The 16,228-nt window shown below is 45.6% G+C and overlaps 1 protein-coding gene and 1 pseudogene across 1 annotated transcript in view; one reads left to right on the top strand and one right to left on the bottom strand.

The window, feature by feature from the left end:
- LOC135519460 (guanine nucleotide exchange factor DBS-like) overlaps nt 1-16,228 on the bottom strand; it is a 56,982-nt pseudogene that overhangs the window by 17,147 nt on the left and 23,607 nt on the right.
- The window catches only part of LOC135519031 (CRACD-like protein), a 555,588-nt gene continuing 540,493 nt past the window's right edge, over nt 1,134-16,228 (top strand). Inside the window, exon 1 of the mRNA XM_064944063.1 lies at nt 1,134-1,149. The gene's annotated coding sequence lies outside the window, so the exon portion shown is untranslated. The remainder of the gene's footprint in view (nt 1,150-16,228) is intronic.

The following is a 16,228-nucleotide window of genomic DNA, read 5'->3' as shown; positions in this document are numbered from 1 at the left end:
GGCATGACAGGTTTAGGGTTGCAATGTTCCAGTAATTTTCCCCAAATTCCTAGGTTTTCCAGGAATCCCAGTTGGAAGATTCCCGGGATTGAGAGGGAATAAACAGGAAATCCGGAATCCTCCCACTTTGTTTTTGGCAAAACTGGGAATTCTGGGAAAGTTACCGGAATTTTGCCTCCCTAAACGGGTCAGACATAATTCTATTCTAATTATATAGATGTCTCAGACATAATTATATTATAATTTATAGACTGGTCAGACATAATTATATTGTAATAATATAGACTGGTCAGACAATTATATTATAATAATATAGACTTGTCAGACATAATTCTATTATAATTTATAGACTGGTCAGACAATTATATTCTAATAATATAGATATGTTAGACATAATTATATTATAATTTATAGACTGGTCAGACATAATTCTATTATAATTTATAGACTGGTCAGGCATAATTCTATTATAATTTATAGACTGGTCAGGCATAATTCTATTATAATTTATAGACTGGTCACACATAATTCTATTACAACAATACAGACAGGTCAGAGGCTATAGCTTACACACAGGCCATACAAGATACAGACACCAGATGACTAGGCAGCCTTTATCATTCTTATTTCTATGGGGTGAAACACAACACAGAGAAAACAACACAATACAGAGAAACATCAAAGACTCAATACAGACAGATGGTCAGACATAACGAAGCCACTAGCCATCAAACATCATCACAGCTGACAGAACACAGACAGAACTTACTTTCTGAGGATGGCCAGGTTCTCGTCCTCCTCTGACAGTGAGGTACTTCTGCTGCTCTGTAGCTGGCCCTCCTCCTGAGAACACAGGATAGGATGAGGATCTACTGAAATGACTGGAGCTTGTGTCTCATTTAACATATATACTACTGGTATGATAATACTACCCCACAGTAAAAGACTGACCAAAGTAAGAGGAACCACTACTTACTGATCTACTGCTGACCCCATTCACAGAGTCTCCCTCTGAGCAACTCTTCTCCAGCACTCTCTTTGCTATGGCGCAGAGGAAGAGAGAGGTGCGGAAGTGAGGTGGGAAATTGACACTATACACGTATCTAAATATACATTGACTGTTCCAGTTAAAAGAGCATTAACTCTATGCCGGGACTGTATTTGTCAGGACAAAGTGCTGGTGGTATGTAAGGACTGGTGGTATGTAAGGACTGGTGGTATGTTAGGACTGGTGATATGTAAGGACTGGTGGTATATTAGGACTGGTGGTATGTAAGGACTGGTGGTATGTAAGGACTGTTGGTATGTAAGGACTAGTGGTATGTTAGGACTGGTGGTATATTAGGTCTGGTGGTATTATAGGACTGGTGGTATGTAAGGACTGGTGGTATGTAAGGACTGGTGGTATGTAAGGACTAGTGGTATGTTAAGACTGGTGGTATGTTAGGACTGGTGGTATTATAGGACTGGTGGTATGTAAGGACTGGTGGTATGTAAGGACTGTTGGTATGTAAGGACTAGTGGTATGTTAGGACTGGTGGTATATTAGGTCTGGTGGTATTATAGGACTGGTGGTATGTAAGGACTGGTGGTATGTAAGGACTGGTGGTATGTAAGGACTAGTGGTATATTAGGACTGGTGTTATATGAGGACTGGTGGTATGTAAGGACTGGTGGTATGTAAGGACTGGTAGTATGTAAGGACTAGTGGTATATTAGGACTGGTGGTATATTAGGACTGGTGGTATATTAGGACTGGTGGTATGTAAGGAGTGGTGGTATGTTAGGACTGGTGGTATGTAAGGACTGTTGGTATGTAAGGACTAGTGGTATGTTAGGACTGGTGGTATATTAGGTCTGGTGGTATTATAGGACTGGTGGTATGTAAGGACTGGTGGTATGTAAGGACTGGTGGTATATTAGGACTGGTGGTATGTAAGGAGTGGTGGTATGTTAGGACTGGTGGTATGTAAGGACTGTTGGTATGTAAGGACTGTTGGTATGTAAGGACTAGTGGTATGTTAGGACTGGTGGTATATTAGGTCTGGTGGTATGTAAGGACTGGTGGTATGTAAGGACTGGTAGTATGTAAGGACTGGTGGTATGTTAGGACTGGTGATATGTAAGGACTGGTGGTATATTAGGACTGGTGGTATGTTAAGACTGGTGGTATGTTAGGACTGGTGGTATTATAGGACTGGTGGTATGTAAGGACTGGTGGTATGTAAGGACTGGTGGTATATTAGGACCGGTGGTATGTTAGGACTGGTGGTATGTTAGGACTGGTGGTATATTAGGACTGGTGGTATGTTTTAATACTGGTGGTATGTTAGGATTGGTGGTATGTAAGGACTGGTGGTATATTAGGACTGGTGGTATGTAAGGAGTGGTGGTATGTAAGGACTAGTGGTATGTTAGGACTGGTGGTATATTAGGACTGGCGGTATGTAACGACTAGTGGCATGTTAGGACTGGTGGTATGTAAGGACTGGTGGTATGTAAGGACTAGTGGTATGTAAGGACTAGTGGTATGTTAGGACTGGTGGTATATTAGGACTGGTGGTATGTAAGGACTGGTGGTATGTAAGGACTAGTGGTATGCTAGGACAGGTGGTATGTTAGGACTGGTGGTATATTAGGACTGGTGGTATGTAAGGACTGGTGGTATGTTAGGACTTGTGGTATGTTAGGACTGATGGTGTATTAGGACATGTGATATGTCGGGGCTCACCTGGCGAGGAGAGTGGGGACTTGATGAAGGCTTCAGGCCTTGGGGCCACAGGCTGGACTGGCCTGGTCTGTTTGGCTGCCAGCTTCTTCAGACTGACCATCCTCTTTTCAAACATCTCCTGCACAGATACCTGCTTCTGAAAGACTTTATCTATTTGGTCCTGAGGGAGGAGGAGAGGAGAGGGAAGGGGATATGAGAGGAGAGGAAAGGGGGATATGAGAGGAGGAGAGGAGAGGGAAGGGGGAGAGGAGAGGAGAGGAAAGGGAATATGAGAGGAGAGGAAAGGAAAGGGGGAGATGAGAGGAGAGGAAAGGGGGAGATGAGAGGAGAGGAAAGGGGGAGATGAGAGGAGAGGAAAGGGGAGATGAGAGGAGAGGAAAGGGGATATGAGAGGAGAGGAAAGGGGGAGATGAGAGGAGAGAAAAGGGGAGAGGAGAGGAGAGGAAAGAGGGGAGATCAGAGGAGAGGAAAGAAGGAGATGAGAGGAGAGGAAAGGGGAGATGAGAGGAGGAGAGGAGAGGAAAGGGGGAGATGAGAGGAGAGGAAAGAGGGAGATGAGAGGAGAGGAAAGGGGGAGATGAGAGGAGCGGAAAGGGGGAGATGAGAGGAAAGGAAAGGGTAGAGATGAGAGGAGAGGAAAGGGAAGATGAGAGGAGAGGAAAGGGGGAGATGAGAGGAGAGGAAAGGGGGATATGAGAGGAGAGGAAAGGGGGAGATGAGAGGAGAGGAAAGGGGAGATGAGAGGAGAGGAAAGGGGGAGATGAGAGGAGAGGAAAGGGGGAGATGAGAGGAGAGAAAAGGGGGAGATGAGAGGAGAGAAAAGGGGGATATGAGAGGAAAGGAAAGGGGGAGATGAGAGGAGAGGAAAGGGGAGATGAGAGGAGAGGAAAGGGGAGATGAGAGGAGAGGAAAGGGGGAGATGAGAGGAGAGGAAAGGGGGATATGAGAGGAGAGGAAAGGGGGAGATGAGAGGAGAGAAAAGGGGGAGAGGAGAGGAGAGGAAAGAGGGGAGATGAGAGGAGGAGAGGAGAGGAGAGGAAAGGGAATATGAGAGGAGAGGAAAGGGGGATATGAGAGGAGGAGTGGAGAGGAAAGGGGGAGAGGAGAGGAGAGTAAAGGGAATATGAGAGGAGAGGAAAGGAAAGGGGGAGATGAGAGGAGAGGAAAGGGGGAGATGAGAGGAGAGGAAAGGAAAGGGGGAGATGAGAGGAGAGGAAAGGGGGAGATGAGAGGAGAGGAAAGAAGGAGATGAGAGGAGAGGAAAGGGGAGATGAGAGGAGGAGAGGAAAGGGGGAGATGAGAGGAGAGGAAAGAGGGAGATGAGAGGAGAGGAAAGGGGGAGATGAGAGGAGAGGAATGGGGGAGTTGAGAGGAGAGGAAAGGGGAGATGAGAGGAAAGGAAAGGGGGAGATGAGAGGAGAGGAAAGGGGGATATGAGAGGAGAGGAAAGGGGGAGATGAGAGGAGAGAAAAGGGGGATATGAGAGGAAAGGAAAGGGGGAGATGAGAGGAGAGGAAAGGGGAGATGAGAGGAGAGGAAAGGGGGAGATGAGAGGAGAGGAAAGGGGGATATGAGAGGAGAGGAAAGGGGGAGAGGAGAGGAGAGGAAAGAGGGGAGATGAGAGGATGAGAGGAGAGGAAAGAGGGGAGATGAGAGGAGAGGAAAGAGGGGAGATGAGAGGAGAGGAAAGGGGGAGATGAGAGGAGAGGAGAGGAGAGGAAAGGGAGATGAGAGGAGAGGAAAGGGGGAGATGAGAGGAGAGGAAAGGGGGAGAGGAGATGAGAGGAAGATGAGAGGAGGAGAGGAGAGGAAAGGGGAGATGAGAGGAGGAGAGGAGAGGAAAGGGGGAGATGAGAGGAGGAGAGTTGAGGAAAGGGGATATGAGAGGAGAGGAAATGGGGAAGGGGGAGATGAGAAGAGAGGAAAGAGGGGAGATGAGAGGAGAGGGGATATGAGAGGAGAGGAAAGAGGGGAGATGAGAGGAGGAGAGGAGAGGAAAGAGGGGAGATGAGAGGAGGAGAGGAGAGGAAATGGGAGATGAGAGGAGAGGAAAGGGGGAGATGAGAGGAGAGGAAAGGGGATATGAGAGGAGAGGAAAGGAAAGGAAAGGGGGAGAGGAGAGGAGAGGAGAGGAGAGGAGAGGAAAGGGGGAGAGGAGAGGAGAGGAAAGGGGAGATGAGAGGAGAGGAAAGGAAAGGGGGAGAGGAGAAGTGAGGAAAGGGGGAGATGAGAGGAGGAGAGGAGAGGAAAGGGGGAGATGAGAGGAGAGGAAAGATGAGAGAAGGAGAGAAGAGGAAAGGAGAGAGGAGTGCAGAGGACCAAGGAGCAACATTACTGTGGGACACTCACAGGTGTTGACAGCTGTTTATTTTATTTTATTTGCATTGACTTATTGACGTTATCATGACAGATTTTAGTGATATCCAGACATGGATTCATGTCAGAGAGCTGGATCCCCTTACCCTGAAGTCCTGGTTGAGCACTGTCTTGTAATCACTGTAGATGGAGCTAGGATCAGTTAGTTTGTTGTGTCCCGACGTATCTAGGTAACGTTCCATTTCCTGCAGCGCTGACTCCGCCCCTTCATGTGACTGACACTTGTCCACGGGCTGGGAGGCCAGCAGGTAGAGGCCATCACCACACCATTTAGCAGCCTGAGAGAGAGAGAGAGAGAGAGAGAGAGAGAGAGAGAGAGAGAGAGAGAGAGAGAGAGAGAGAGAGAGAAACAAATCATGAGAAAACAAAAAGATAATTACTTGACACATTGGAAATAATTAACAAAAACAGAGCAAACTAGAATGCTATTTGGCCCCAAACAGAGAGTACACAGTGGCAGAATACCTGTCCACTGTGACTGACCCAAACTTAAGAAACGCTTTGACTATGTACAGACTTAGTGAGCATAGCCTTGCTATTGAGAAAGGCCGCCGTAGACAGACCTGACTCAAGAGAAGACAGGCTATGTGCTCACTGCCCACAAAATGAGGTGGAAACTGAGCTGCACTTCCTAACCTCCTGTCCAATGTATGACCATATTAGAGATACATATTTCCCTCAGATTACACAGATCCACAAAGAATTCGAAAACAAATCCAATTTTGATAAACTCCCATATCTACTGGGGGAAATTCCACAGTGTGCCATCACAGCAGCAAGATTTGTGACCTGTTTCCACAAGAAAAGGGCAACCAGTGAAGAACAAACACCATTTTAAATACAACCCATATATATGCTTATTTATTGTTCTTTAACCATTTGTACATCGTTACAACACTGTATATATATATATATGTATAATATGACATTTGTAATGTCTTTATTGCTTTGAAATTTCTGTATGTGTAATGTTTACTGTTAATTTTTTTGTTTATTTCACTTTTGTATATTATCTACCTCACTTGCTTTGGCAATGTTAACACATGTTTCCCGTGCCAATAAAGCCCCTTGAATTTAATTTAATTTAATTGAGAGGGAGAGAGAGAGAGAGAGAAAGAGGGAAAGTGAGTTTTTAGAGGTTCATGAGGTGGTGTGTGAGAGTACGCGTGTGTGTGTGTGTTTGATTTCATTTGATTGACTTTATGTGTGTGTGTGTGTGTATATATATATTTACAGTGGGGCAAAAAAGTATTTAGTCAGCCACCAATTGTGCAAGTTCTCCCACTTAAAAAGATGAGAGGCCTGTAATTTTCATCATAGGTACACTTCAACTACGACAGACAAAATTGAGAAAAAAAATCCAGAAAATCACGTTGTATGATTTTTTATGAATTTATTTGCAAATTATGGTGGAAAATAAGTATTTGGTCAACTACAAACAAGCAAGATTTCTGGATCTCACAGACCTGTAACTTCTTCTTTAAGAGGCTCCTCTGTCCTCCACTCGTTACCTGTATTAATGGCACCTGTTTGAACTTGTTATCAGTATAAAAGACACCTGTCCACAACCTCAAACAGTCACACTCCAAACTCCACTATGGCCAAGACCAAAGAGCTGTCAAAGGACACCAGAAACAAAATTGTAGACCTGCACCAGGCTGGGAAGACTGATTCTGCAATAGGTAAGCAGCTTGGTTTGAAGAAATCAGCTGTGGGAGCAATTATTAGGAAATGGAAGACATACAAGACCACTGATAAACTCCCTCGATCTGAGGCTCCACGCAAGATCTCACGCCGTGGGGTCAAAATGATCACAAGAACGGTGAGCAAAAATCCCAGAACCACACGGGAGAACCTAGTGAATGACCTGCAGAAAGCTGGGACCAAAGTAACAAAGCCTACCATCAGCAAGGGCATTGAAGATGAAACGTGGCTGGGTCTTTCAGCATGACAATGATCCCAAACACACCGCCTGGGCAACGAAGGAGTGGCTTCGTAAGAAGCATTTCAAGGTCCTGGAGTGGCCTAGCCAGTCTCCAGATCTAAACCCCATAGAAAATCTTTGGAGGGAGTTGAAAGTCCGTGTTGCCCAGCAACAGCCCCAAAACATCACTGCTCTAGAGGAGATCTGCATGGAGGAATGGGCCAAAATACCAGCAACAGTGTTTGAAAACCTTGTGAAGACTTGCACAATTGGTGGCTGACTAAATACTTTTTTGCCCAACCAATCAGCGCATATTATGTGAGAGCTCGCAATTTTGACCAATCCCCGCACTTTTAGTGCATAAAAGGGTCCAATCAAAAGAGGGTTCGTAATTTTGACCAATTACTGCGCTGTTACCATGGAAAATGGCACAATTCAACAAAGTTTTCCCCCCTGGCCTATTCACGTGCGAAGATGATGGGTGATTGTTGATGGCTGATAGGCAGTACAATGAACAGAAATCAATCTCATTTGCCAACAAAACTAACAGTTAACGAGCGCACAAAAGAATTTGGAGAACTGGAGAACTGGAGAAATTCAACAATCAACAGTCACTTCGAATTATCAAAGCATATGAGAATGTCAGAACAGTTCCCACAGCAGCGGCAGACCACTGTGACTGAAGTGGTAGCATGGAAGACTGTGGTAAGCTCTGAAAGAATCAAGGTGAGTGTCGTTTTACTCAAACTTTAACTCCGCTAACCTCGGCTTTAGTAGGGTGGTCAGCAATCTGCTCTCCCCAGTCTAACCTTGGCTTTAGTAGGGTGGTCGGCACTCTGCTCTCCCCAGTCTAACCTTGGCTTTAGTAGGGTGGTCGGCACTCTGCTCTCCCCAGTCTAACCTTGGCTTTAGTAGGGTGGTCGGCACTCTGCTCTCCCCAGTCTAACCTTGGCTTTAGTAGGGTGGTCGGCACTCTGTTCTCCCCAGTCTAACCTTGGCTTTAGTAGGGTGGTCGGCACTCTGTTCTCCCCAGTCTAACCTTGGCTTTAGTAGGGTGGACGACACGGCTCTCCCCAGTCTAACCTTGGCTTTAGTAGGGTGGTCGGCACTCTGTTCTCCCCAGTCTAACCTTGGCTTTAGTAGGGTGGTCGGCACTCTGTTCTCCCCAGTCTAACCTTGGCTTTAGTAGGGTGGTCGGCACTCTGCTCTCCCCAGTCTAACCTTGGCTTTAGTAGGGTGGTCGGCGCTCTGCTCTCCCCAGTCTAACCTTGGCTTTAGTAGGGTGGTTGGCGCTCTGCTCTCCCCAGTCTAACCTTGGCTTTAGTTGGGTCGTCGGCACTCTGCTCTCCCCAGTCTAACCTTGGCTTTAGTAGGGTGGTCAGCACTCTGCTCTCCCCAGTCTAACCTTGGCTTTAGTAGGGTGGTCGGCACTCTGTTCTCCCCAGTCTAACCTTGGCTTTAGTAGGGTGGTCAGCACTCTGCTCTCCCCAGTCTAACCTTGGCTTTAGTAGGGTGGTCGGCACTCTGCTCTCCACAGTCTAACCTTGGCTTTAGTAGGGTGGTCGGCACTCTGCTCTCCCCAGTCTAACCTTGGCTTTAGTAGGGTGGTCAGCACTCTGCTCTCCCAGTCTAACCTTGGCTTTAGTAGGGTGGTCGGCGCTCTGCTCTCCCCAGTCTAACCTTGGCTTTAGTAGGGTGGTCGGCACTCTGCTCTCCCCAGTCTAACCTTGGCTTTAGTAGGGTGGTCGGCACTCTGCTCTCCTCAGTCTAACCTTGGCTTTAGTAGGGTGGTCAACACTCTGCTCTCCCCAGTCTAACCTTGGCTTTAGTAGGGTGGTCGGCACTCTGCTCTCCCCAGTCTAACCTTGGCTTTAGTAGGGTGGTCGGCACTCTGCTCTCCGCAGTCTAACCTCGGCTTTAGTAGGGTGGTCGGCGCTCTGCTCTCCCCAGTCTAACCTTGGCTTTAGTAGGGTGGTTGGCGCTCTGCTCTCCCCAGTCTAACCTTGGCTTTAGTAGGGTGGTTGGCGCTCTGCTCTCCCCAGTCTAACCTTGGCTTTAGTAGGGTGGTTGGCGCTCTGCTCTCCCCAGTCTAACCTTGGCTTTAGTAGGGTGGTCGGCACTCTGCTCTCCTCAGTCTAACCTCGGCTTTAGTAGGGTGGTCGGCGCTCTGCTCTCCCCAGTCTAACCTTGGCTTTAGTAGGGTGGTCGGCGCTCTGCTCTCCCCAGTCTAACCTTGGCTTTAGTAGGGTGGTTGACACTCTGCTCTCCCCAGTCTGTCTATGGAGAACACTGCTCAAAGCACTGAGTGTAATTTGTCAGCTTTGCCGTTATAAACTCCCTGTGAAACTTAATATTGATCATAAAAGCTAATACGGACTTTTCTGGATAAAAAAAATGCAATAGTACATATCAATCACATATTAGGTCCTTACAACCCTTCAGACAAAATCACAATCTCAAGTATTTTGAAGTCAACTTATTAGAAAGATATTACTTTTTTATTGCTGTATATGAAATGAACGTGAAAAAAAAACATCGCAAAATGTATCGCAGAATTTCAGAAAAGCTGCCGCAAAATCAAGCAGTTTTGGCCTCAGAAATCACACAAAAAAATTGCGAAAACATGAAAGGGACTGTTTAGTAGTGGTTTCTATGCAGCAATTCAACCACGAAAACCTGGAGGGACTGTTTAGTAGTGGTTTCTATGCAGCAATTCAACCACGAAAACCTGGAGGGACTGTTTAGTAGTGGTTTCTATGCAGCAATTCAACCACGAAAACCTGGAGGGACTGTTTAGTAGTGGTTTCTATGCAGCAATTCAACCACGAAAACCTGGAGGGACTGTTTAGTAGTGGTTTCTTTGCAGTAATTCGACCATGAAGGCCTGATTCACGCAGTCTCCTCTGAACAGTTGATGTTGAGATGTGTCTGTTACTTGAACTCTGTGAAGCATTTATTTGGGCTGCCTGCAATTTCTGATGCTGGTACCTTTAATGAATTTAACCTCTGCAGCAGCATGAAGCACATTGAGGGAATGTCAAGAGTGTGCAAAACTGTCATCAAGGCAAAGGGTGGCTACATTGAAGAATCTCAATCGTAACATATATTTAGATTTGATAAAAACACTTTTTTGGTTGCTACATGATTCCATAAGTGTTATTTCATAGTTTTGATGTCTTAACTATTATTCTACAATGTAGAAAATAGTAAAAATAAAGAAAAACCCTTGAATGAGTAGGTGTTTCCAAACTTTTGACTGGTACTGTATATGTGTGTGTGTGTGTGTGTGTGTGTGTGTGTGTGTGTGTGTGTGTGTGTGTGTGTACATACAGTCTGTGTGTGTATATACAGTATATGTGTCTACAGTTGAAGTGGGAAGTTTACATACACTTAGGGTGTTAACAAACTATAGTTTTGGTAAGTCAGTTAGGACATGTACTTTGTGCATGAGACAAGCCATTTTTCCAACAATTGTTTACAGACAGATTATTTCACTTATAATTCACTGTATCACAATTCCAGTGGGTCAGAAGTTACTATACACTAAGTTGACTGTGCCTTTAAACAGCTTGTGAAATTCCAGAAAATGATGTCATGGCTTTATAAGCTTCTGATAGGCTAATTGACATAATTTGAATCAATTGGCGGTATACCTGTGGATGCATTTCAAGGCCGACTTTCAAACTCAGTGCCTCTTTGCTTGACATCATGGGAAAATCAAAGGAAATCAGCCAAGACCTCAGAAAATAAATTGGAGACCTCCACAAGTCTGGTTCATGCTTGGGAGCAATTTCCAGAATGGCTGAAGGTACCCCGTTCATCTGTACAAACAATAGTACGCAAGTATAAACACCATGGGACCACGCCACCGTCATACCGCTCAGGGAGGAGACGCGTTCTGTATCCTAGAGATGAACATACTTTGTTGAGAAAAGTGCAAATCAATCCCAGAATAACAGCAAAGGACCTTGTGAAGATGCTGGAGGAAACAGGTATAAAAGTATCTATATCCACAGTAAAACGTGTCCTATATTGACATAACCTGATAGGCCGCTCAGCAAGGAAGAAGCCACTGCTCCAAACCTCCATAAAAAAGCAAGACTACGGTTTGCAACTGCACATGTGGACAAAGATCGTACTTTTTGGAGAAATGTCCTCTGGTCTGATGAAACAAAAATAGAACTGTTCGGCCATAATGACCATTGTTATGTTTGGAGGAAAAAGGGGGAGACTTAAGCCTAAGAACACCATCCCAACCATGAAGCACGGGGGTGGCAGCAACATGTTGTGTAGGTGCTTTGCTGCAGGTGGGACTGGTGCACTTTACAAAATAGAGGACATCATGAGGAGGAAAGTGATGTGGATATATTGAAGCAACATCTCAAGACATCAGTCAGGAAGTTAAAGCTTGGTCGCAAATGGGTCTTCCAAATGGACAATGACCGCAAGCATACTTCCAAAGAACAACAAAGTCAAGGTATTAGAGTGGCCATCACAAAGCCCTGACCTCAAGCCTACAGAAAATGTGTGGGCAGAACTGAAAAGTGTGTGCGAGCAAGGAGGCCTACAAACATGACTCAGTTACACCAGCTCTGTCAGGAGGAATGGGCCAAAATTCACCAAACTTATTGTGTGACATTTGTGGAAGGCTACCCGAAACGTTTGACCCAAGTTAAACAATTTAATGGCAATACTACCAAATACTAATTGAGTGTATGTAAACTTCTGACCCACTGGGAATGTGATGAAGGAAATAAAATCTGAAATAAATAATTCTCTCTACTATTATTCTACTATTATTCTGACATTTCACATTCTTAAAATAAAGTGGTGATCCTAACTGGGCTAAAACAGGGAATTTTTACTAGGATTAAATGTCAGGTATGGTGAAAAACTGAGTTTAAATGTATTTGGCTAAGGTGTATGTAAACTTCCCACTTCAACTTTAAACTACTGTTCAAAAGTTACTTAGAAATTCTCATTTTTGAAAGAAAAGCATTTTTTTTAAATCCATTAAAATAATATCAAATTGATCAGAAATACAGTGTAGACATTGTTAATGATGTAAATGACTATTGTAGCTGGAAATGGCACATTTTCTATGAATATCTGCATAGGCGTACAGAGGCCCATTATCAGCAACCATCACTCCTGTGTTCCAATGGCACGATGTGTTAGCTAATCTAAGTTTATAATTTAAGGCTCATTGATCATTAGAAAATCCTTTTGTAATTATGTTAGTACAGCTCACAACTATTGTGCTTATTTTATGAACCAGTCAAACTGGCCTTGTTAAGACGAGTTGAGTATCTGGAGCATCAGCATTTGTGGGTTTGATTACAGGCTCAAAATGGCCAGAAACAAAGAACTTTGTTCTGAAACTCATCAGTCTATTCTTGTTCTGAGAAATTAAGGCTATTCCATTTGTGAAATTGCCAACCCTCCACCAAATTTCACGGTGGGTGCGAGACCTGGAGAGGCCTACAAGCCACAGTGTCTCGCACCCACTGTGACATTTGGTGGAGGATCAGTGATGATCTGGGGGTGCTTCAGCAAGGCTGGAATTGGGCAGATTTGTCCTTGTGATGGACACATGAATTAAGCCACATACAACGTTGTCCTGGAAGAAAACTTGCTTCCTTCTGCTCTGACAATGTTCCCCAACTCTGAGGATTGGTTTCCCCAGCAGGACAGTGCTCCATGCTACACAGCCAGGTCAATCAAGGTGTGGATGGAGGACCACCAGATCAAGACCCTGTCATGGCCAGCCCAATCTCCTGACCTGAACCCCGTTGAAAACCTCTGGAATGTGATCAAGAGGAAAGACGGATGGTCACAAGCCAAGCTGCTTGAACTTTGTGCCAGGAGTGGCATAACGTCACCCAACATCAATGTGAAAGACTGGCATGGAGAGCACACCAAGACGCATGAACGCTGTGATTGAAAATCAGGGTTATTCCACCAAATTTTGATTCCTGAACTCTTCCTAAGTTAAAAGATTAGTATTGTGTTGTTTAAAAATGAATATGAACTTATTGTCTTGGCATTATTTGGTCTTACAACACTGCATCTTTCTTGTTATTTTGACCAGTTGTCATTTTCTGCAAATAAATGCTCTAAATTACAATATTTTTACTTGGAATTTGGGAGAAATGTTGTCAGTGGTTTATAGAATAAAACAAAAATCTTAATTTTACCCAAACACAAACCTATAAGTAGTAAAACCAGAGAAACTGATCATTTTGCAGTGGTCTCTTCATTCTTTCAGGACTGTATATATACAGTATATATATACATATATATATACATATATACCTGTATATACCTGTATATAGTATATCTGTGTATATACAGTACGTGTGTGTGTGTGTCTGTCCCTCTCACCCTCTCCAGATTGTGGTGTAGTTCCATAGCTCTGAGTAGGTGATCTTTCCTTGCTCTCAGGGTGGAACTAAGTTCCTTGCTCACGGCTCGGAGCTCGCTGCATTTAGGCTGGATGGAGTCCTCAGCGTAGTGAGAGCTCTGGATCAACTCGTCACCCTCACGGGCCAAAGCCTGGGCTTCGTCCAATACCTCCTACAGAGAGAGAGAGAGAGAAAGAGAGAGAGAGTGTGGAGGGAGGGAGGGAGGGGGAGGAGAGAGAGAGAGAGAGAAAGGGGGAGAGTGTGAGAGAAAGGAAGAGAGTGTGTGCATGAGAGAGAGAGAGAGAGAGCGAGAGCGCGCGAGAGAGAGTGAGAGTGAGAGTGAGAGTGAGAGAGAGAGAGAGAGAACAGGGAGATGATATGTTCTGTAGATAATATGTGTATCAGTGTGTGTGTTTACTTACTAAGACTCTCGCCTCGTGGCTGTTCAGGTCGCAGAAGATGTGATCAGCATGGGCAGGGTTAATTCCCACCTCTGAGAAAGCTGTCAATCTCTCTGCCACCTGGTCCAGCAGACATCTCATCTGGAAGAGCAGCACAACAGAACACACACAGAGGCAATGCCTTTTGGTAGGACATACACAAAGATCCAGATGTACATGCATCAACACAGGTGGCTGTGTCACTGTCCCACAGATGTACCGAGATCAGCTGTGTCACTATGTTGCTCTGTGGTGTATTGCTTTCAGATACTGTAACTAGTCTATGTTACCCAAGGTGTACAGACGTCAGGTGTGTGTGTGTGTGTGTTGTCCCACTCACCTCTCTGAAGTTGTGTTCAAAGTGGCGGAGCTGCAGACATTGCTCCAGCTTGGCCTGGTGTGTCCCCCAGAACTCATCACACGCCCGCTCTGTCTCATCCAACTGGGACAACAGTCTGATAGAGGAGAGGAGAGAGGGATAGAGGATGCGTTCTGTCCCTCTGGGAATGACAGAGATGGGTTCTGTCCCTCTGTGTTGCGTTCTGAGAGAGTTCTGAGACTGTGTGATGGGTTCTGTCCCCAGAGCGTTCTGCCCCTCTGTGTGAAAAGTAAAGAGGAGAAATAAGACATGTCGACAATCTCTGCTGTCTCTGTGTGCATTCTGTCCCTCTGTGTGCGTGCGTTTCATTTTTTTTCATTTATTGCGTTCTGTCCCTCTGTGTGCGTGCGTTCTGTCCCTCTGTGTGCGTGCGTTCTGTCCCTTCTGTCCCTCTGTGTGCGTGCGTTCTGTCCCTCTGTGTGCGTGCGTTCTGTCCCTCTGTGTGCGTGCGTTCTGTCCCTCTGTGTGCGTGCGTTCTGTCCCTCTGTGTGCGTGCGTTCTGTCCCTCTGTGTGCGTGCGTTCTGTCCCTCTGTGTGCGTGCGTTCTGTCCCTCTGTGTGCGTGCGTTCTGTCCCTCTTGTGCGTGCGTTCTGTCCCTCTGTGTGCGTGTTCGTGCGTTCTATCCCTCTGTGTGTGTGCGTTCTGTCCCTCTGTGTGTTCTGTCCCTCTCTGTGTTCTGTCCCTCTGTGTGCGTTCTGTCCCTCTGTGTTCTGTCCCTCTGTGTGTGTTCTATCCCTCTGTGTCTTTCTGTCCCTCTGTGTGCGTGCGTTCTATCCCTCTGTGTGCGTGCGTTCTATCCCTCTGTGTGCGTGCGTTCTGTCCCTCTGTGTGTGTGCGTTCTTTCCCTCTGTGTGCGTTCTGTCCCTCTGTGTGCGTTCTGCCCCTCTGTGTGTGTGCATTCTTTCCCTCTGTGTGCGTTCTGTCCCTCTGTGTGCGTTCTGTCCCTCTGTGTGCGTTCTGTCCCTCTGTGTGCGTTCTGTTGAATGTGAAAGGTGCCAGACTGTGTTGTCTTCGCTGTCAGCAGAGTTTCCCAAAATACTACATCTGACCTGAGAGCAGCCAGCACTGCCAGTCTTTATCATGTTGATGAGCATACGCTGCTGTGTGTTCTAAACTCTTGCATTGGTCTGGAGTGTTCTATATTTCCTGTGTATAGTATATCTGACCCTACTGTGACCCTTGGTTCCCAATGTGTGTTATAACCTCAGTGTTCTAGGTTCCCAGTGTGTGTTATAACCCCAGTGATCTAGATTCTCAGTGTGTGTTCTAACCACAGTGTTCTAGGTTCTCAGTCTATGTTCTAACCACAGTTTTCTAGGTTCTCAGTCTATGTTCTAACCCCAGTGTTCTAGGTTCTCAGTCTATGTTCTAACCCCAGTGTTCTAGGTTCTCAGTGTGTTATAACCCCAGTGTTCTAGGTTCTCAGTGTGTGTATTTACCCCAGTGTTCTAGGTTCTCAGTCTATGTTCTAACCACAGTGTTCTAGGTTCTCAGTGTGTTCTAATCCCAGTGTTCTAGGTTCTCAGTCTATGTTCTAACCCCAGTGTTCTGTTCTCAGTGTGTTATAACAGTGTTCTAGGTTCCCAGTGTATCTAGGATTCTCAGTCGAACCACAGTGTTCTAAGTCTATGTTCTAACCCCAGTGTTCTAGGTTCTCAGTCTATGTTCTCAGTGTTCTAGGTTCTCAGTGTGTTATAACCCCAGTGTTCTAGGTTCTAGTATTTCAGTGTTCTAGGTTCTCAGTCTATGTTCTAACCACAGTGTTCTAGGTTCTCAGTGTGTTCTAACCCCAGTGTTCTAGGTTCTCAGTCTATGTTCTAACCCCAGTGTTCTAGGTTCTCAGTGTGTTCTAACCCCAGTGTTCTAGGTTCTCAGTGTGTGTTCTAAGCCCAACCCCAGTGTTCTGGGTTCCCCGTGTATGTTCTAACCCCAGGGCTCTAGGTTGTACGTGTTTGTGTTCTAAGTCTAACCCTA

This window comes from Oncorhynchus masou, chromosome 29, assembly GCF_036934945.1.
Source record: "Oncorhynchus masou masou isolate Uvic2021 chromosome 29, UVic_Omas_1.1, whole genome shotgun sequence".
Lineage (NCBI taxonomy): Eukaryota > Metazoa > Chordata > Actinopteri > Salmoniformes > Salmonidae > Oncorhynchus > Oncorhynchus masou.
This window is presented reverse-complemented; position numbering and strand designations above follow the sequence as displayed.